The following is a 21,153-nucleotide window of genomic DNA, read 5'->3' on the forward strand; positions in this document are numbered from 1 at the left end:
ATACATTATCTTCACAATTACATTTACATCTTTAGACGTTTAGGGGATTTTGTTATGCAGAACGGCATATGCAGAGTGCAAATGAGCCTCAGTTCCCTGATCAATAACACTGCAAAGCGAACAATATCCAGGAGAATATTCAAGCGCGCCGATGATTACTGTGAATGTCATTGCAAGCTGTGAAATAAAAGATGTTATTATGTTACATTTTAGAGCTTTAATGCTTCATTATTAGTTTTGAAGATCCTCTGCTTGGCTGATGATTTTAAAAACCACGTTTTCTAATAGCATGGGAGTCGTTTCTGCAAGGGCTTTGAACGGATCTCATACAATTTAACCTATAAAATGTGTTCATTAAGCCACCGCAGGTTGGATAAGGGGGAAAAATGTGGCATGAAACTGAGTTGCATGAATGCCGGTGCCCTGATATTTGTATCACTCATAATTAACCTCTTAGCAACAACCAGGTGTCTGGTGACCCATCTAGAGTTGGGTTAAGGTTTGAGTGTGGTTCATGTCAAGATCTTTTTATAAAAATGTCACCTATTTAGAACTCCTAAATGTAAAGGTTTTTAACAAGAAAAAGGAAGGATGGAACTTCTTTTGAAATTAAACATCTTCTGGTGTCTGAAGATTAGCCAATTTTACACATGACTAAAACAAAACCCTAAAATTAGATGGGTCGTCAGTAAGATTATCTGCATCCTGATTTATTGTTAACGCTTGATAAAATTGTGGGAAAATATAAAGTGGGGCATGCCAGAAAAGGTTTGAAGACCCCTGTCCTAGCCATAATCCCTACAAACTAAGATGTTTTTATTTAAAAACTTTGGCACTCTCCACCCAGACAAGTATTCGGCACAGCTGCAAAAATATTCATGGTTGATGTAAACAAGATAGCACAGCATTAGTTGCACATAGAAAATGCTTGAGAAGACGAACATCAAGTACTGTGAGTAAGGAAAAGGTAACACCAGACATGTCTTTAAATGTAATTTCATTAAATCATTAGTTATTACATGACCAACCGGTCATGGCAGCTGGCCGCCCCTCCCTGAGCATGGTTCTTCTAGAGGATTCTTCCTGTTAAAAGGGAGTTTTTCCTTTCCACTGTTGCCAAGTTCTCGCTCATTGAGGGTTGATTCGATTCTGGGGGTTTTCTCTGTATTATCATAGGGTCTTTATCTTTTGTTTTGATTTGGCGCTATGCTTAGGCAGAAGATGAAGTTGGACTTTTACAAAAAACGAAAACACGTGTACGTGTCCCAACACTCTTTTGATCAAACTTTGATGACACTGCTACAGAGGAGGATTGGGGTCACTGACAAAAATCTCTTTATGGGTTGTCATTCAAAAAAAGTACTTGTAACATTTTATTATGTAATGGATTATGTTACTTTCTGAAGAAAGTCATTTGTTACACTATTTGTTACATTGCTTTCCCCTGGCGCCATATCAAGGGCTGGAACTGCGCCATGATTACTAGTTAGAAAACCTTAGGTTACCGTCCCACAAGCTGACACAAATCCCTACTCTAATGATGACACACGTTCGGTTAGTGTGAAAATAAAGCAATCCCCACTATGTGTCTACTGCAGAAACATGTTCAGGTCCAAATACAGGCTACAATGCTAAAAGCCTGACTGCTCATCACTGCCTTTGTTGCTACTTTAAAATCAGTATCTGGCCTCTGGGCTGGGGTCAGCATACACTCAGCTTTGCAATCAATCTGTGTTCGTGGCTAGCTGTTAGCATCTGTTTGTGCAGATGTTGTTTTTTGTGCAATAAAAAAATAATGTCTACACCTCCACTCCTCAAAAGTTTCAGACTGCTCCACCATTTACCTCCTCCCTGCACACAAACCGAATTCAAGTAAGGCCATAATTGTAACTGTAAGGTAATTACTGAATTTAGTACAGCAATGCACTGTATTACTACACTACTGAAAAATGGACAGTGTTGGGTGTAACGTTTTCCAAAGCAATCCTGTGCTAGATTTAACCTCAACAGAAGAAGCCATGGGAATCGTAAAGGAGTACATACACAAATAGGAGGACATCACTGTGTGAGCCTTGCCTTAATTTTTGTGGCTGCCAAGATCGAATCAGGGACTTTACAAGGGTGTCCCCGTAATTTCTTTCTAACAGCCTCAGCTTGTGCCCAAAGGCTAAAACCCAATCTGTGAGTTTTTTCAAACCAAAACTGGGTCAGCAGCATTTCTAGAAGTTTCTGTCTTATGTCTCCAAAAGATTTCTGGAGTAGTGCAGATGTTAGGTGTGAACAGAAGAAATTAGAAGAGCAGAAATTAAGACCTTAAAACAAAACAAAAAAAGTCAGTGTTAATGTGTTCAAACTTTTAACCCTTTGATAACCTCAACTCCAAAACCAGGTGAAAAAAGTGAGGATTTTTGTGCGATTTCCCTTTTCTTTCTTTGTCTTCACATTGCACTTTATTGCTTTGGTCTTTTCATTGCTGTACTTTCTTTTTCTCTTTTTCCAGAGGAAAAGTTGTAATTTTCTACCCTCTGGTATAAAATAGAGGAGTGTTTTCAGGGCACAGAGCAGGGACGGGGAAGAAACGACTGTGAGAAATATGAGCAGGAGAGACAGATAGAGACAGAAAGAAAGAGAGAGCGCAGTCTTTGATCTATCTCTTGGTAGGAGCTGGTCTTGGCATGCAGCCAGAAAACCCCACAGCGCACATATACAGACACACACACACATATATGCACACACATTTAGGGCTCCAGGGCTTTGCTGATTATTTCTACTGGGAGGATCAAACACGCCTGCCCCCCCCTCCCCTAACCACCCTCCCTTCTCCATCCTCCATCCATCTATCCATCCATCCTTCACCTATCTGTCTTTTTACGAGACCATCTGTCCAGGCATTCATCAGGCACCCCATCCATTCTTCTATCAGATGGAAAGATCTGATCTAAAAAAGCTAAAACACGTCACTTTCCTTACAGTGACTAATTATAACAGACTGCGAAACATATTAAGGGTCTCTGAGCTTTAAATCATCAGTGACTTTGCTGAGCCGTCAGCAGTGTGGGCGTCAGGATGGCCGAGTGGTCTAAGGCGCCAGATACAAGGATGCAGTCCTTCCTCACTCGTGAGATTTTTGGTCTCCAAATGGAGGCGTGGGTTCAAATCCTGCTCCTGACAGTATTTTTGGCACTGAAGTTTTTTAACACATGTTGTTTATTGGAAGAAAAAAAAAACTCATCCAACAAGTCTGCCACTCTGTTGCTTTGTATTCAGTTGATGACATATAAAGCTTATTTATTCTTGTGAACTTTAAAGGTAAGAAAGCCTAAGTGATAAGCAGAGCCGATACTTGGATTTTTAAAAAATCTTTATCTATTTGATTTTCCAGCAGTGCTACATTTTTTAAGGTTTTATAGGGAACATCTTCGCGATACTCAGTATTCATGACAAATTCATATGAAATCACAGTAATTTTAATCCAATTAAATTCTGTTCAGTTTTATTCAGTTTTATTTATACAGCACTAAATCTCAACAACACTCACCTCAAGGCGCTTTAAGGTAGACACTACAATAATACATACAGAGAAGTTGCTATAATCGTCGATTTTGGTTTGTGTGCAGGGAGGAGGTAAATGGTGGAGCAGTCTCAAACTTTTGAGGAGTGGAGATGTAGACATTTTTTTTTATTGCACAAAAAAACAACATCTGCACAAACAGATGCTAACAGCTAGCCACGAACACAGATTGATTGCAAAGCAGAGTGTATGCTGACCCCAGCCCAGAGGCCAGATACTGATTTTAAAGTAGCAACAAAGGCAGTGATGAGCAGTCAGGCTTTTAGCATTGTAGCCTGTATTTGGTGGGGGGGGGGGTTTGGTTTTTTTGGACCTGGAAGATACTTTATGTGACCTGTCCAGGTCGCCAGTCTGTCAAAGGGCTAACACATCGGAGTAAGGAGGAGTCAAACACAAATGTCGTACAAATGCAACAATGTGCAAAGCAAGCACGCAAGCCATGTAGCAGTCACGTATATTTGTGTAACCTATAAATCCCATCATAAAGACCATGAGCAGCAAAACGAAGAAAGCAGAGCAATATGCAGATTTGAAAGAAAGCGACAAAGGTGAAATTTTGGCTGTGTTCACTAAACATAATAATAGAAACATGCTTAAAAATGATAATTCAGTCAATAATTTGTTTTGATAAAAATGCCACCATAGTCTGTGTCACTATTCACGTTAGCTGTGAATGTGTGGGCTGAGTTTAAGAGTATGAGGCTCTTAACCTCATTGTGTTCAAGCCCCACGTTGGGTAAAATTACTTGACTTGAAGTTGGCAAAGTATGAACTAGCTAGAAAATCTGCAGTATGTGGAAACTTAGAGACATAAGGCCTTCTCAAATAGAGAATCATTTTAAAGATGTCTTCTGTGGATTATTGTGTGCACACACTGAGGGGGAATTTGTAGTTCTGGACTGTGCACGGAGAGTGCTGTCGACAGCTGCCATCAACAAGGTCAGGGCCCTGTGAGTGTGTGTTTGTACGAGAGACAGTCTGGAGACACAGTAACATCTTCAGCTGTTGCTTAAGTTGTAAAAGAGTTATTGTCAGTCTCTCAGTTCTTTCTGCCTTTCCTTCATTCCACTAAAGTACCAATTGCTTTGTGCCACCATCTGCCTTAAATTTTCATTTTGTTCCTCTAGAAATTATCTATATAACTGGAAGATTTCCTCTTGTTTGTCCCCTCTGGTCTACAATAATCACACCAGTCAGTTCCATGCTGAATCAGCTGCTATGAATTCTCTCCGTGTTTCTCTCTCTTGTTGAGCTGTGGAGCCTGAAGGTCTAACCTCCAGTTGAACTCACACACACGTTTACTTCAGTGTGTGTGTGTGTGTGTGTGTGTGTGCATTTGTTTGTCATGACTATGAACTCTCAACTCTGACCTTCAGTGCATATCTATCTATCTATGTATCTATCTAGCTGTTTTCTCTCATAGTGCCTACAGGCAGATGTAGGGGTCATTAAAACAGGAGCTGTGTGTGGTGCGCATGTGCATGAGTGAGGGCACTGGCCCTTCCTCCACTGTCTAAAAAGGAAATACCAAATTATGGAGGTTCTCTCTCTCTCTCTCTCTCTCTCTCTCTCTCTCTCTCTCTCACTCACACTCACACACACACACACACACACACACACACACACACACACACACACACACAATGGGTGCGCGCACTCACTCGCTCATTATCTGCTTCATCTTTGTAACACTTCTGTTCTGCCACACTCAAAGAACGAGTGAAAAGCGGGCATAGAAAGTGGGCAGATTTAATTGATTTAGCTTGTTTGCAAACACAAAATGGACCGCAATAGTCCACACTTGCTCACATCCACACATCTGGTCACTCATTACCAGAAATAGGACGTAACAAAGTACAGATACTTTGTTGCTGTACTCAAGTACAGTTTTTGGGTATATTTAACTCTCTATTTATCTCTACTTTCTGCTCCTTAGTTTTAACATTTTTTGGTGTGAGTAATTGGTTATTGTAAAATATGAAACCAATTGGGAGGTAACAGGAATACGTAAAAGAAAATCTTGTTGGTTTATCCATCTCTGGTGCAACTCATGGAAAAGATGAAGAGATAAAAGAGGCAAAAAAAAGTGCAAAGCAAAGACACGCCTGTAAAAGGCAACTTTGCACAAATATATATATATATATATATATATATATATATATATATATATATATATAAATATGTATGTATGTATGTATGTATGTATATATATATATATATATATATATATATATATATATATATATATATATATATATATATATATATATATATCCTCAGGCAGCAGAAACCCAAGAAAGAGGAGGGAGACGAGGAACCATCATGGAAGGACAGGCCCCTGCACGGTATGTACCACCGGCAGATAGAGGAGGTGGCTGATATCCAGAAATCCTACCAGTGGCTGGACAAAGCTGGACTGAAAGACAGCACAGAGGCACTAATCATGGCAGCACAAGAACAAGCTCTGAGTACAAGATCCATAGAGGCTGGGGTCTATCACACCAGGCAAGACCCCAGGTGCAGGCTGTGTAAAGATGCCCCAGAGACAATCCAGCACATAACAGCAGGGTGCAAGATGCTAGCAGGCAAGGCATACATGGAACGCCATAACCAAGTGGCCGGCATAGTGTACAGGAACATCTGTGCCGAGTATAACCTAGAAGTCCCGAGGTCAAAATGGGAGATGCCCCCAAGGGTGGTGGAGAATGACCGAGCTAAGATCCTGTGGGACTTCCAGATACAGACGGACAAAATGGTGGTGGCTAACCAACCGGACATAGTGGTGGTAGACAAACAGAAGAAGACGGCCGTAGTGATCGATGTAGCGGTTCCGAATGACAGCAATATCAGGAAGAAGGAACACGAGAAGCTGGAGAAATACCAAGGGCTCAGAGAAGAGCTCGAGAGGATGTGGAGGGTGAAGGTAACGGTGGTCCCCGTGGTAATCGGAGCACTAGGTGCGGTGACTCCCAAGCTAGGCGAGTGGCTCCAGCAGATCCCGGGAATAACATCGGAGATCTCTGTCCAGAAGAGCGCAGTCCTGGGAACAGCTAAGATACTGCGCAGGACCCTCAAGCTCCCAGGCCTCTGGTAGAGGACCCGAGCTTGAAGGATAAACCGCCCGCAGGGGCGTGCTGGGTGTTTTTTTATGTATATATATATATATGTGTGTGTGTGTGTATATATATAAGCAAAGTTCACTCTTCTCATATAAGAGACAAGAAAGCATGTAACTGTGCAAGTTCTCTTCTCTATCGATCTATCTAGTTACATTAATTATACTGGATAATATACTGTGCTGTATATGATGGAGCTTGGACAAGAAATCGATTAAAGATGCAGTGAATGTGTCATCTTTGTGGGCAGTCAGTGCTAAATAAGCCAGAGCACACATCACTAAGTGTAACCAGATAAAAGGAAAAAAGAAAAGTGATTAAAAAGGGAAGAATTCTAAAAAGAAAGACAGGCTGATAAACAGAAGACAGTAAGAAGAGAAAGAAAGAAGCTATGTGAGTGTGCGTGTGTTTTTGTGTGTGCTGGAAGTGTGCCAGGGAGCCTGCCAGCCAGCCAGGCTGAGCTGGAGGGCCCCTGCTGGGGGTGGAGGGTTCAGGCGAGCCCCCTGCCTTCACCGGCCTACTGGAGCATGCTGGTAAAGAAAGAGGGAGGAGGGAATGAAAGAGAAGGAGAGAAACAGAGACCCCAAGAGAAAGGAAAAAGAAGAAGGAAAAGAGGTGGAAACAGACAGACAGCCACAGGCAAGAGAGGAGGAGGAGGAGATGATGATGTTGCTGCAGAAAGAGAGGTGGAGAAGGTAAACCTAGAGCAGGAATGTGAGAGGAATGCAGGGCATGGAGGAGTTTTCCTTTGGCTGGAGAGAGAAAAGGAGAGAAGGGGAGTAGATGGGAGGGTGGGAGGTCCCGGAAACATAAGGCAGTGCAAAATACTCCTCTAATGTATTCCCTCTACCCTTAGTCTTCCCCTGCAGACAGTCCACAGGTCCAGATGTGTGAAGGCACTCCGATCTGTTACAGATATCGATTTGACTGATCTTTTTTCTTCTTTTTCTCTTGAGTCATTTACCCACCTCACACATCCACACAAATGTAAAACCCAAAGCAAATGAGAAGACATTCATTGAATATAAACAACCACAGTGAGTCGTGTTTTTATGCTTGCTTGCATTTACAGTCACAAAATTCATTTTAACTATGGAGACAGAGTGATTTGCAGTAAAATCAGTCTTGAAGGTTTTACTTTAATTTGTTCCACTGATCAAAAGCCACAAAAGGGCCAGTGCTGCAGCGTTGCTTCTTTAATGAAGAAAGCAACATGGGACTGAATCCCTATATAATACTAAAATAGTAGCTCTTTAAAGTTAAGCTTTAGTGTGAATGAGGTTAAGCTTTTTGAGTGAATACCTGCCTGCAGAGACAGACTGTGTGCCTTTTTCTCTCTCTCTGTGTGTGTGTGTGTGTGTGTGTGTGTGTGTGTGTGTGTGTGTGTGTGTGTGTGTGTGTGTGTGTGTGTGTGTCCCACACTGGGTTCACTTAAAAGACCCACTCTTTAAATATAAATAGCACCGTTACAGACAGGCAACTGTGTATTTGTGTGGGTGTACTTGTATTACTGACATTGTAGGGACATGAATCCCTTTAGTCGTTGTAGGGACGCACCTCCCTTCTGGGGACAAAAACCAAGTCTTCATAAAACATACCGTGTGTTAGGTTTCTTTCTTGTTCTTTGAATTTTTGTTCCTGTTTTTTGTAATCTAATAAACATTTGATAGCTTTTCCATCCTTTTAGCTCTTTGTCCCTCCGTCTGTTTGCATATGTGTTGGTTTCTTTATAATCAGTTTTTGTTTTATTTTGGTAATGACTTATTGTTTTCATCTGTGGTTGTTTTGCTTCCTTTTTGTTTTCACACTTTTGTATTTGTCTGCCCGTCCTTATTGCACTGTCTTGTCTGCATGCATTTGTGGCAGTGGTCTCTTAGCTTTAATTGAAGTCCTGTGTCAGCACCATAGTAACATAGCCTATGGGATGTTCAGTCAATGTGGTGTGACATACTTTCATCTCTCTAACACATCAGACATCTGCGTTTTTTTTTCTTTCTTTCACGGCTCATGTTTTTTTTTTTTGTGTGTTTTCCTTCCTTCTTCTGAAAAAAAGGAAGGATGGAAGAAGATGCCCATGAAACCCTAGTGTGTTTTGCTTTTTGATTAAAATTACCCTCTTGTTCCTTTTCAAATACGCATTTAATTGCAAAGAAGTGTCCTCCCTGTTTCATTTTGTTTCCAGCTAAACTTTTAACACATGAGGGAGATGCAGATGAATGAAGTGATGTGACACCTTTCACTCTAGCACCAATCCAAATAGACAAATTATAGTTATTGATTGATCCACATCAGCTTTGTTTGAGATATTTCTCTTTTGTTTCTTTTTGACATCTAATGCTGTTCTCAAACACACACTGTAGCCCTGAGTTTAACAGAGTTGCGGACAATGGCTAAAGTTTCTGGAATTCTCAAAACACTGTCCAGGGTTCATGTGTAACAATAGACGTAGAAGTAGAAAAAGATGTTCAAATCTAAGAATGATGAGCTTGTAGTAATATAAATCTGTTTTAATTCAGGAAAGAAAATCCAAATATTGCTTAGGTCACTGTTACACAGGCCTACAGACTGGTTGGTGTCCACTTGGCAACCACTGGTATAGGAAAAAATTTGTATTCCCCAAATGATTGCAAGTGGTTGCTGGACAAAAGTGTGATATTGATTGCTAAAGCCCCAGTCATGGAAAGCTGGTGAGTCAGGGAAATATTGGCAAGTGGCTGTGATTTCTTGGTTGTTAGCAGGTTGTCACAGTCACTTATAGTTTGTATAAGACTTCTCTGCAAAAACTCTGCAACTAGTCGCTGACTGCTAATGAAACGTTTAGAGTGGGACGTGCAGATGGGGTGACCACAGCAATTTTCTGGTGACATATACAATCACAAAAAGCTTTTGGTGCTGCACCTTTTTTGTGTCTGATTTTACCCAGCAACCGCTCACCAACCCCTCAAGGAATACACATTTTTCCTTAGTGACCAGAGGTTGCCAGGGGGTTTCCAGCCTGTCTGACTAGCTTTCTACTTCTGCTGAGAGGATTATGGGAATTAAACCAGTGTGGAGGTTACAGAGCTGCACTTTTGTGCAGTCCCTGAACAAGCCAGCAGTGCATTGCCTCTACACAATGACGCTATGCGTAGGTTGAATACTAACTGGCTGAACATCTCGCTTGAACTGGAATGCTAACTACTACAGCAGAAAGAGAAAGAAGCACAAAAGACAACAAAGACTGTAGTTTTAATTTTAAGTCTGAAAAGTGAAGCCACTTTTTTTAAGCATTTTAAACCGCTATCCTTTGTAATGACCATAGAAGCCCTATCGAAGCCTTGCTGTACAAACTAAACATTTTCCTGACTGGTGACTTTATGGGCATTTTATGATGCTAGCACAACGACCCAGGAAACAGATCAACACTGCAATCCAAATGAAGGAAAGAAGAGAAGAAACATGCAAATTTCCTCTTTGCCTGCCTTGCCTGCATTCACCTGTTTTTTGTTTGTTTTTTTACCCTGTTTTTTTGCATGTATGTTCAAAATCTTTGTTCAGCTAACCAAAAGGTACAAGTACTCGATATGTTACGTTTTTTTGAGTCATGCCTTCTCACTCTGCCTTGTTTCTTGTTTGTCAAGAGTGCGTTTTCAGAACACAGGGGATTAAACATTGATAGATTTCCTTCAGTGGGACACTTTCCTGTTGATGGAACTCATAAAATACACACAAGGACACAAATAAAGAAGAAACAGGTAAAAGGATTTCTCCTGCTTGTAGACAATAAAGAAGCAGTTGGTCACATGTGATGTGTATTCATGTGTGCATCAAACTGGTCTATTTGTCAGGAGAAACTCTGGGGAGATCTTTTCTGAAAAAGACAAAACAAAAAAAAGAGAAGAAAGAAAGAGGTTTTTTTATGTAACATTCATTCATAGCATCCGCAGTTCATATAACATTTATACAACAGTGAAGAAGCCTAAAACATAAACTGGAATAAGAAAGAGAAGAAGAACGGGCACTGGCTTTCCTTCCATCATAACACCCTTCCATCTTATCTCCTGCTTTCCCTTCACTTTCTCTTCAGCATTTTCTTTGCTCTCCTTTTCCTTTCTTCCTCCCTCGTCACCCTCCCTGCCATCCATCTCTCAGCTTCTCTTTCACTGTCTGACTCCCCCTCTCTTTTTCCTGCTCACCACACACACACACAGACACACACGAAGGCATGCTGACACTTAAACTAAATGCAATCACACACACCCTATTCCCTTACTCCCTCCTCTCACCACCCACACAGAATCGAGGACACACACAGGCCACAAAATACCATAGACACACTTTAGCTCACACACACTCGCTCACACACAGAGGATCCCCCACACAGAGTACTTTCAGCACTTTCTTCTTTACCATACTCAGCAAGATCAGATGTCAAGTCAACTGACAACACACACAGAGGCTGTATTTTTCTTTTCACCACGCTCTGTTTCCTCTTTCCTCTTATAGAATATATGCATTTTTAAAGCTTCCTTACACACAGACACGCACACACAATTCTGATAGCTATTTAGAGGAGTCAAAGAGTAGTAGTAGTAGAGGCGAGAATTTAGTGTAAAGAAATATATATATATATATATATATATATATATATATATATATATATATATATATATATATATATATATATATATATATTTCATTGCCAAGATATAAAAGGGAAAAGAGATGGAGAACATAAACACACCATTCAGTATTCAAAAATAAAGACATGATAGCCTAACCTTTAGCTTCGCATGTAAGCAAAGAGTAGCTATTAGAGCACGCTTGCAAGACAAAAATTGACTCTGTATTCAACACACACACACTGAAAGAGACACAGAGAGAGTGAAACATGAATAAATGATTTTCATGCACTTACAAAACCACCACGAGCCGAGACGCTCTCACACATATGCGCTCAATGTGTGTTTGCATATTGGCAGCAAACGCAGTATACAATACACGCACACATGCGCATACAATTAAATTACATGCATATTTTCCTGCAGGCAGCATATATTGACACAGACCTGGACACGCATGCAGAAACACATGCTTTCTCCATGCCTTATGAGAAGTGTTTTGACGCTTTGCGCATGCACAAGGAAAGTGCAAAGACAGTATCTGTATATTCAAGGAAGCTCTAATATTCCTCCACGCAGACCAGTGGTAATGCTTTGAAATTGTCAACCATTTGTATGCATAATTAAATACTTGATTGTAATCAGATTTGGGATTGTGTAAGAATAGTCATGTGTTTTTCTTGTGCAGGTGTCCATGCAGGTAGCATGGATTTTTGTCATGGATGTTCACAGAAATGTTCTAGTTTGTTATTGCCATTGCAATACAATTCAAGCTTGAAGACCCAAACTCAAACTGTCTGCAGTTTACAAAACAAGTCTAACCTTTATACCTGCCACTGCTTTCCTATGCACTGAGAGGTTATTATTAGTGATTAGTACCATTTAGATGGTGCGTTTTTAAAAAAATCTTTCCATTGTTTGTTTATAAATTTGTTCCCAACATCTCAGCTTTCATGATTAGAGTGCAATCAGTAACACAGAAAATATACGACTTTATTCTAAGCAATGAGAAATGCTAGTTAGCTTCTATTCACATTGCTGCTCTTATCCAGCAGTTAAGTGCCTTGTTCAGGGGCAGAGTGACAGTAGCTGGCGAGGGAATGGAGAGTGGTTTTCATTCGTTCGTTCGGCAGCCTTCCAGTGAAAACCACATAGCTTTCACCTTTAGGCAACCGCTGCCCCTGATATATATTTAAGTGCAGGCTGCCTTTAGCTAAACACACACACACACACACACACACACATATACACTCACACTCACAGGGCAACACGGCCACACACCATGTGTACAAGCCAGATTTGGCTTCGTCCTCATGCCTGCCATACGGTTGATTCCTCCCCACTGTGCACACGCTGCAGGCCAAACACACAGCACTTGCGTGTGGTGTGTGTATGTGTGTGTGTGTGTGTGTGTGTGTGTGTGGTAGCAGAGACTGAGAAAAGAAAAGGGAAGCAAATCAAACTAGGAGAGAGAGAGCAGGCATATATTTTACCAGGAAGAACTATTTCAGGGGGAAAAAAATTACCTGCCTTGCACACATGACTTGTTAACATCATGTTTTTTTGTGCAGTAAAATCATCTGTGTGCTCTGTACTAGATTTTACAGGTCACATGTGTGTTATGACCTTGATGTCTTATATATTTTGAGTACTACATTCATTTTTAATAAGCATGTAATGTGATGCCTGTAATGCAGAAAACAAGGTGGCTAAATTTAAAAGCACGCCTTTTTCCTCACAAATTATGCCTCCGAGTCACAATTTGTTACTACTTTTCAAATCCTTGGAGAGGCTAAAGAAAAAGATGTGCCCAGAAGGGCACCTTTCTGTTCACCTCTAGAGGTGAGCAGAAAGGAACCAACTGCCTCACCAGCAACTCATTTTGAATGCCGGGAGGCATCTCATCAACCCATATCAATGCCTGTGTGGTCAGTTTACTTTCCCTCTGCATAAAGCAGCGTTTGATTACCAGGCTAAGCAGAGGATTGTAATAAAATGGTAGCATTTGGAAGCTGCAGGATTTCATACATACAGAGATAACATTTTTAGTGAAACAAATCCAGGAGTGGAAAACAGGATGTCCAGGAGTGGACAGGTTTGAAAATTCAGCTGGAAATTAGTGACGTGAATGCACATTGTTTCCACATCTAAGCAGCATTTTCAGACTTAAATCATACTGGCATAAATGTCACGTAGAGGAACCGCTGATGCTCCTTTACATGAAACGAGGCTGACTGTGCATAGGTGAACCACATAGGCAGACAAGCAGCTGGTGTAGTGTAAACAGCACCCAGTGCACATCCACCATGAACCCTGCTGCCAACATCTGTGTCCATTATGGACTATGTCAGCAACTTAAGCCAGCATAGTGCAAACTGAGACTAAACAGAATAACCAGGTTGTGTCTGCACCACAGGTGGGCCGCAAAAGACCATATTTAAGAGTTCTAATGCCATTTAACCATTTCATTATTGGAAAAATTACACATTCACACGTAAACAGCACCTCGTCTGTTTTTCTGCCTCACTGTGGACACGACCTCCCAATGTATTTCAATGGGAAGAAGGATTTGTGTCTACATTGTCTATGTTTTTGAGGCTTCTCTAAGGGGGGCACATTACAGCTTTGAAGAACGTGACACTGTATCCAAAACCTCTGGTCTTAGTTCTGGTGCCTACACCTAACCGAACAGCAAGAAAAAGCACAACTCACATGTAAAAGCCCTTCCAAATAAAATCCAAAACTCACTGTGTTTCAAACTGTATTGTGAGTAATAATGTGTAAAAAATCTTCACACGCATGGATACAAACTGGAGGATAAAAGTTGGTGTCCATGTAAGCAAGAAAAGGGGGGGGGGAGGAAAACAAAACAATGGATTCAATTTTGTGACTGTTTCACATAATGCGGGAATGTGTTGTGAGCAAAGACCTTGACAAGTCAGTATAAACCTTTATGAACACTTAACGTTCCACCGAGACATTTGAATGATAGCCTAATACAATAAACAGGGACATACAATAAAGCATTATTTAAAATGTATGTGGGCAAGGGCTGAAAAGCTCGAGAAAGCAAAATCAAGATGCAAACTGCAGAGGAGAATGTGAGGAAAGAAAGAATGAGGGTGGATAGACAGCAGTCTCTGTGAACCTGCATAGACAAGCTCAGTCAAGCTGCTTTGGTGAGAGAGGGAGAGAAAGCAAGGGTGTTTTGACAGCTCGGAGCCATCACAGCAGCAGAAGGCAGTCTATGCGTGTGTGTGTGGTTGTGTATGTGTGTGTTTTAGTCTCTGTGGGTGCAGGTGGTTGCGTATCTGTGCACGTACTGTACTGGTGTGTCGGTGTATGTGTATGCGTACATGCACACGAAAGACTAAAGGCAGAGACAGACAGTGACGTTTCTTCTGATTCAGAGACAAAGAGGGGGAAAAGGAAAGTGTAGCACAGAGGCTGGATGAAGGACAAATACATTTTTTTTAAAAGATCTGGGGCTGTGTCTGTGTGTGGTGTGTATCATATTGAGTATACATATTGATATGTGTCAGGAAGCCTGCAAGCAGACCAAACCCTCTCATTAGAGGGTTGTTGATGAGCAGACTCTTGCTTCACCATTTTCTCACCTTTTTGACATTATTTCCTCTCCCTTCCATCTCCGTAGACGCAGACAGAGCAAGCATAAACTCTTTGTGAGCCTAGACCTACTTCACCTTCACACACCTCCACACAGTCACACTGGGATCTGGCCTGAACAAAAAACACTCTTCAGCAGCTGCCACTAAACGACTCAGGAGCGGCTGGAGGTGAGATGTTTTGCTCAAGGGCACCTTGTCTTGAAGTGAATGCCTTTTTCTTCTTCTTCTTGTGTTTGAAAACGGGAACCGCTGTTAAGCACCGGTGGCCCTACAGTTGCAAACCTGTGCTTTTTGCTACGATTGCAGTCGCAGTCGACTGTATTTGCATTTGCTTATTTGTATCATGATTAACTGTTTTGTCAGAGCATCAGGGTATTGTGAAAAAAAAAATACATTAAATCTGCAATGACTAATTTTGATGGCTACAACAGCAGATATGACATAAGCAACTAATGTGTATAAAGTATGTTAGCTACTGTGGCTGCGTTTTGTTCTATTCTCTCTTAAGACGATCCCACACTGCTTCAATAATGTTGAGGTACAAGCTCTGAAGTGGCCAATCCATGACCGGTAGTGTTTCACTGTGCGTTTTTATTTTGCCAGGGAGTTGCCAGCTGTAGCCAATCAGATGCTTTCCAGATGGTGGTTCAAAAGTTGACAGTACCTTTTTGCAGTCATAGTTCTGTCATTTCTAATGAGGCTTCACTGAACAGTGGATGGATCAACTGAAGGGCAAGACCTCAGGTTATGTGTCAGGTCAATGCTGGATTTTATTTCCTACATAACTTTCGTATGATACTGTTAATCTACTGTGGATAGTTTTTCAGGCCTGCCACTTTTTCTTTTGTCCTCCATTTGTTCGCCTTGCTCAAATTTTAAGGACACACGCCACACCATGCTGAGATGTGCCATGTTGGTGCAAAAATACTATTTTATGCTTGTCAAATGGTTTCAAACTTATTCACAGAACTGTGTTAAGTAGCTTAACAATCAAAATCATTCCTCTGAATATAGTCAGGTACAAGGACTAGACCGAAAATGAGTGAATACACTTTGAAAGATTTTCAGAATGCCTGGAGAACTATTCTTCAATACCACCTTAAAAATGAAAAGAAAGTCTGGCTCCATGGAATCAAAATATAAAGACATAAAGGGTGACTTTTGTACAGTACTTATCAGTTAAACTGCAAAGCAAGCCCTTATAAGGTCATTAATACTTAATGCTAAATAAGATGAAATGGCACTCCTATGCTCACACGCCTAAAAAATACATAAATGAAAGCCTTAAAATATAATTAAACACTGCTGTCAAAAAAGAGGCCACAAATATAATTAATCACATTTTTTGTTAAAAATATTTATTACAGTAGCTTTACAGTTAGGGTTAGCTGTGATATGATCTAAGCTACTATTGCATATCTGCAACATACAAAACATACAGTGCTACATATGGTGTTTGAAGAAGAGTCCAACAATTTTGAGGGAATAAAAACAGGCAAAAAGATTTATCAACAGTTTGCCTCATACAGTCTCATTGTTTCTCCTTCCTGTTTGCCAGACAACCAATGCACATGAGTAAACAGGGAGAGTGAATGTTTGCTGCTTGTCAAGCACGCACACGCACGTGCGCTCGTGTGTGTGTGCGTGTGTGTGTGTGTGTGTCAGAGAGAGAAGATGGTTGTCCTTTTAAGAGGGCCAAACGATGGAAGGATTCGGGGTTTTTGTGTGTGTGTGTGTGTGTGTGTGTGTGTGTGTGTGTGTGTGTGTGTGTGTGTGTATTAACAATGTACCCTCATGTCCCCTGTGTCAAAGCCTGGCTAAATCAAGTGAATCATGCTGTGTGTGTGTGTGTGTGTGTGTGTGTGTGTGTGTGTGTGTGTGTGTGTGTGTGTGTGTGTCAGGCCAGATCAATATGAACTAATCAATAGGAGAAGACAGCTAGAAGGACCTTGGGGACTGCAGATACGCACCTGGTGCACACACACATGCACGCACAGTCTCCTCTTTGTATTCCACGCTCAGTTTCTCTATTTATCTTCTCGCTCCCCTTCCCATATCTCTTTCTCACTCTTACATTAGTCTCTTTTTAGAATATCTATTTTCTCTTTCGCGTAGTTCGAGCTCTAATCATGTATACACCTGTATGTCGCTGCCTAATTTACTCTTTGTCCGGTAACAAACCTGGTAAGGCGGGTTTCTTTAAGTTTGATCATATCAGTTGAACCATATCAATTCATATGTTTCAACTGATATTTCAAAAGATATATATTATAAATCTGCCATCACTCACCTGCTGCCATGCATCTCAATCCATGCTTTATTGCAACGAGCTGCAATTATTCTGATCAAAATGTTTGTAATAAATTGCTATTATTTGGGGAAGAATTACACCCTTTGTCAGAGTGTCAGAATATTCATTTCCTCTGACGGTGTAACAGGGCAGCCCTTAGTGGCTGGAAACACAGTGAGACAGACCAAGGCAAGTGTAGTGGAATAAAGTATTTATTTGCTATATGGCTCTCCTTAAAACCATCAACTTGTCGAGCTTCTTCACAGCACAAAAATCCATCCTCTAATGACAACTGGCAGCCTTAAATATGTTCAGCTGTCACAGACTAAACCATTATTCCACTCTCAGGTAAATTCTTAAATCCCTACCTTCCACCACAGTATACAATATATCAATAAGAATAAATAAATACATAAATACATTTCACATTTACATATTAATAAATATTTCACACTTAATGTTACACCAAACCCAATATTATAAAAACCCAGAAACCCAAGCACAACAAGATTCACCACACTCTTTACCAATGGACTCTCCCGGAACCTTTAAATGGTGTCTGGACCCCCGGGGAAACATTTGCCCAAACACCTTGAAGAGGACACAGGCAAGAAAGGTGAGTAATCATTAACTTACAAACACTTATTTGCACCACTTTTATCCCTAGATTTCACACACACATTTGCATTAGTTTTCCTTATTGGTAAACCTTAATCACAATCTCAATCACCATTCTTCTCTCCTGACAGACAACCACCACATTCCTTGATGAGGAGCAGCTGTGCAGGATCTGAAACAAGGCCACCAACTGATTTTAAAATTCCCAATAAATAGACAATAAATATTTAAACTTCTTGTGTGCAAATCCATGCTTAAAGTGCAATGCTCATAAATTGCTTGATAAGGTGCTTTTAATAAAGTGAAAGGTGTGCTCTAAAGTGCTATACATATAATATAATATAAATGCAGTAAGGGAGTCCTCTTCCTTACAGACGGGTTTTAGGTTTTGTCCAGCCTGGTCTTGAATTTTGGTATCTATGGTACCAGTATTGATTTAAATTCTCAACACTGACCACATGTGGTACTTTTCTGAAAAAAGAAATAAGAGAAACTATCCATCTTCTTCTGCTTAGCCAACTCAGGGTCACAATTTGAGACTATACCAGCTGTCATATGGCAAGAGGAGGGGTATATCCTGGAGAGGTTGCCAATCTATGGCAACCATTCGTGCTCACATTCACACCTACGGCCAATTTAGAATCACCAATTAACCTAATATTGCATGCATGTCTTTGGACTGTGGGTGCATGCACGCAAACTCCGAACAGAAACGCCCCAGCTAGTTCATGGAGTCAAACCCTGTGAGGCGATGGTGCTAACCACCAAAGAAATACTAATATAAATATTATTATTATGCAAATAGAAATATATTCCATTTAAATAGACATTACTCAAACGTATTGTCAGAACTATTAAAAAATGGATGTCTTGAAAAACTTGGAAAAGAGTGACGTTCGTTCAGCTGTTTTTCAAAATAAAACATTCCAAGGACATAAATTATTTAAATAGCATTTTGTAATATTTAAAGCCTTACAGCTTTTCTTTTTTTTTTCCCCCACACAAAAAACCCAAAGGTCTAGCAATAAGGCTGGACAAGTGCAAACAGTCGGAAAGATTTCCAGTGTGAATCTCTTTTCCTCCCATAGGACTTCTTACAGATCCACACACGCACGCCTACACATAGAAACCAATCAAAACCCCCATATTTCTTATAAAGTGTGAATCAAGCGTTTACCAAATCCTCAGTTGACAGGCTGCTTATCAGCAGGGACATTACAGCTCTGGTGGACTCACTCTGGTGAGTCTGAGGCACTTTGAGTTAAATTCGCTCAGCATGCAAATTGGGAAACTATAATTCAAGGGAGATAAGAGCACTCCTCTGTCTCAATAATGCCTTTATATACTGAATATTAAATAACAGTTTGATGGAGATTTTCTTATGGTTTAAATGTCCACTTCCAGGGTTAATTGAAATGAACAGGGATAGACCAGTACTCTGAACCAGTTTACACCTTCGCAGGCTAATTTTTAAGAATTCCCTTGTGATTGGATCACTTCAGGGTCCCTTTTGCTTTTGATCATCCTGGTCTTTTTCTGTATCTTACTATTCACTATCCCCGCCTTTTTGTTTAACAACAGCATTCACTTGAGCTTTCCCCTCTGTGCACAACCAGATAACCCATGGTAAGAGCTTCCTGAAGGCTTGGCTTACCTTAGTCTTCACGTGCACCTATAAATGTGTTATAAGGCTGTGATGGCTTTGGAGGAACAACAGTGTCAACAGTGTCACAGAGTTCTTGCAAAGCTTGAAGAGTTTGGAATTGCTTTTCTTAGTGTGCATCATGCTCCCAAAGATGCAAACACGATTGCTGTGAAGGTGGGGAGTGGGAGCACAGTCCGGTCACTGTGGGTGTTCAGCTCCAGAGTAGCAAAACATACCCAGATTTTAGCATTCAGTCTGGGTTCAATAAACTGCTGTATTATTATCTCTCCTAACCCATCTGTTACTGGCTTTATTCCCGAAATAAACATGGATTTATCAGTCAGTAGCACTGTTTCTTTCCCCCAGTCAGTTGCTGTGAAATGCTGGTCTGAGCCCACCCCAAGCATTTGTCTTGTGTCCTCTTCAGAAAAGCGGTTTAGAGACTGCTGCTCATCCTCTGAGACCGCTGCTAGACGGGCTTCTTTTTGACAGGACTTTTGCACATAGCTTGCATTCTTTATTTAGTGGATTCTGTATATTTGATGCAGCTGTTTTTCTATCTCTCAGCGAACAAGGTTTGATGTATTGATCTTCCGAAGATGTGACTTGTGTGTGTATGTGTGTGTGCCTAATCATATAGTGGAACCAGTTTGTGTAAAGGGTTTTAGAGCGTCCTAACCTTGCCCTTTAGAAACCTTCAGTGTAGGTGAGCCAGCACCTCTTAAAACAAATACGCTTAATTCCCTTCTCAGTGAGAGCTAGTCAATCCCAACATTGCTGACTTCACTTTCACAAGAGCATTAACAGTCCATGCATACACCTGAGTCCAGCCCATATCACAGTGTGCTGCATTAAAGGGCTACTGCATGTATTTTGTATTTTTTTAAACTTCCTTTATAGAAGGAAAGCTCGTGATTACTATTCTAATACCAGTCACCTCTGACTGGAGTTGTAGGTTTTTATCAAGACCACTAATGCCAAAGAAAGCTGGTCTCCACACCTCTGATGTTAAAGTCTGAGGAGATTTGTTGTGTTTTTATTTTTCAGCCTTTAATTTTCGTAGCTATTGCATCAATATAGATTTTTGGATCTCAACATGTTTGCGCTCTCTGGTGAAAAACTGCCCATACTCCAAGAAACTTGCCTGAATCTTTTTTTTTCTCTCTTTCTTTTTCATAGCTATTGCACCTCTGCAGTTAGAACTGGCTTTTAAAACATAACGCATAACTTTTAGGGACATTTAAAGTGTCTAATATATGCATTTTAAGGTTAAAGCTCACCATTTTCTGCCATGCCGTTTCTACATTGTTAAATACATGTTTCACTGTCTGCAGTAACGCAGGTATCTGTGATGGCATCACTTTCAGCATCTTCCTCCTGCCCTCTGTTGCCCTCTAAAGACTCCCACCCCCCAAAAAACATCTCTGAAAAGTCATTTTAATGGAGGGAAATCTGCTCCATTGCGCAGTGCTCCCTGTCAAACACGTGTTCAACCCCATCGACTGCTGCTGCAGTTCTCTGTCTCCCTTTCTGCCCGCTTCCCGCGTTTGAGAAAAGCATGACAAATTTTTTTAACAAAATAAAGAGAAAGAAAAAGTTTTCACTTTATTGATGCTTGAATGACAAGTTCAACTGACAGGAAGGTACGGAGAGCTGGCAGAGAGGAACACACACACAAAGCGA

At 40.7% G+C, this 21,153-nt stretch overlaps 1 protein-coding gene across 4 annotated transcripts in view; it reads left to right on the top strand.

The window, feature by feature from the left end:
• wnt5b (wingless-type MMTV integration site family, member 5b) overlaps nucleotides 1-21,153 on the top strand; it is an 84,170-nt gene that overhangs the window by 17,611 nt on the left and 45,406 nt on the right. For 2 of the 4 annotated variants that reach the window (XM_085387261.1, XM_085387263.1), the window contains exon 2: nucleotides 14,944-15,085. The exons of the other annotated variants lie outside the window; for them this stretch is intronic. The gene's annotated coding sequence lies outside the window, so the exon portion shown is untranslated. The remainder of the gene's footprint in view (nucleotides 1-14,943; nucleotides 15,086-21,153) is intronic. 4 annotated transcript variants of the gene reach the window in all.

Source organism: Rhamphochromis longiceps, linkage group LG17, assembly GCF_057381845.1.
Source record: "Rhamphochromis longiceps isolate RC_006_pf linkage group LG17, R_longiceps_female_GT1.1, whole genome shotgun sequence".
Lineage (NCBI taxonomy): Eukaryota > Metazoa > Chordata > Actinopteri > Cichliformes > Cichlidae > Rhamphochromis > Rhamphochromis longiceps.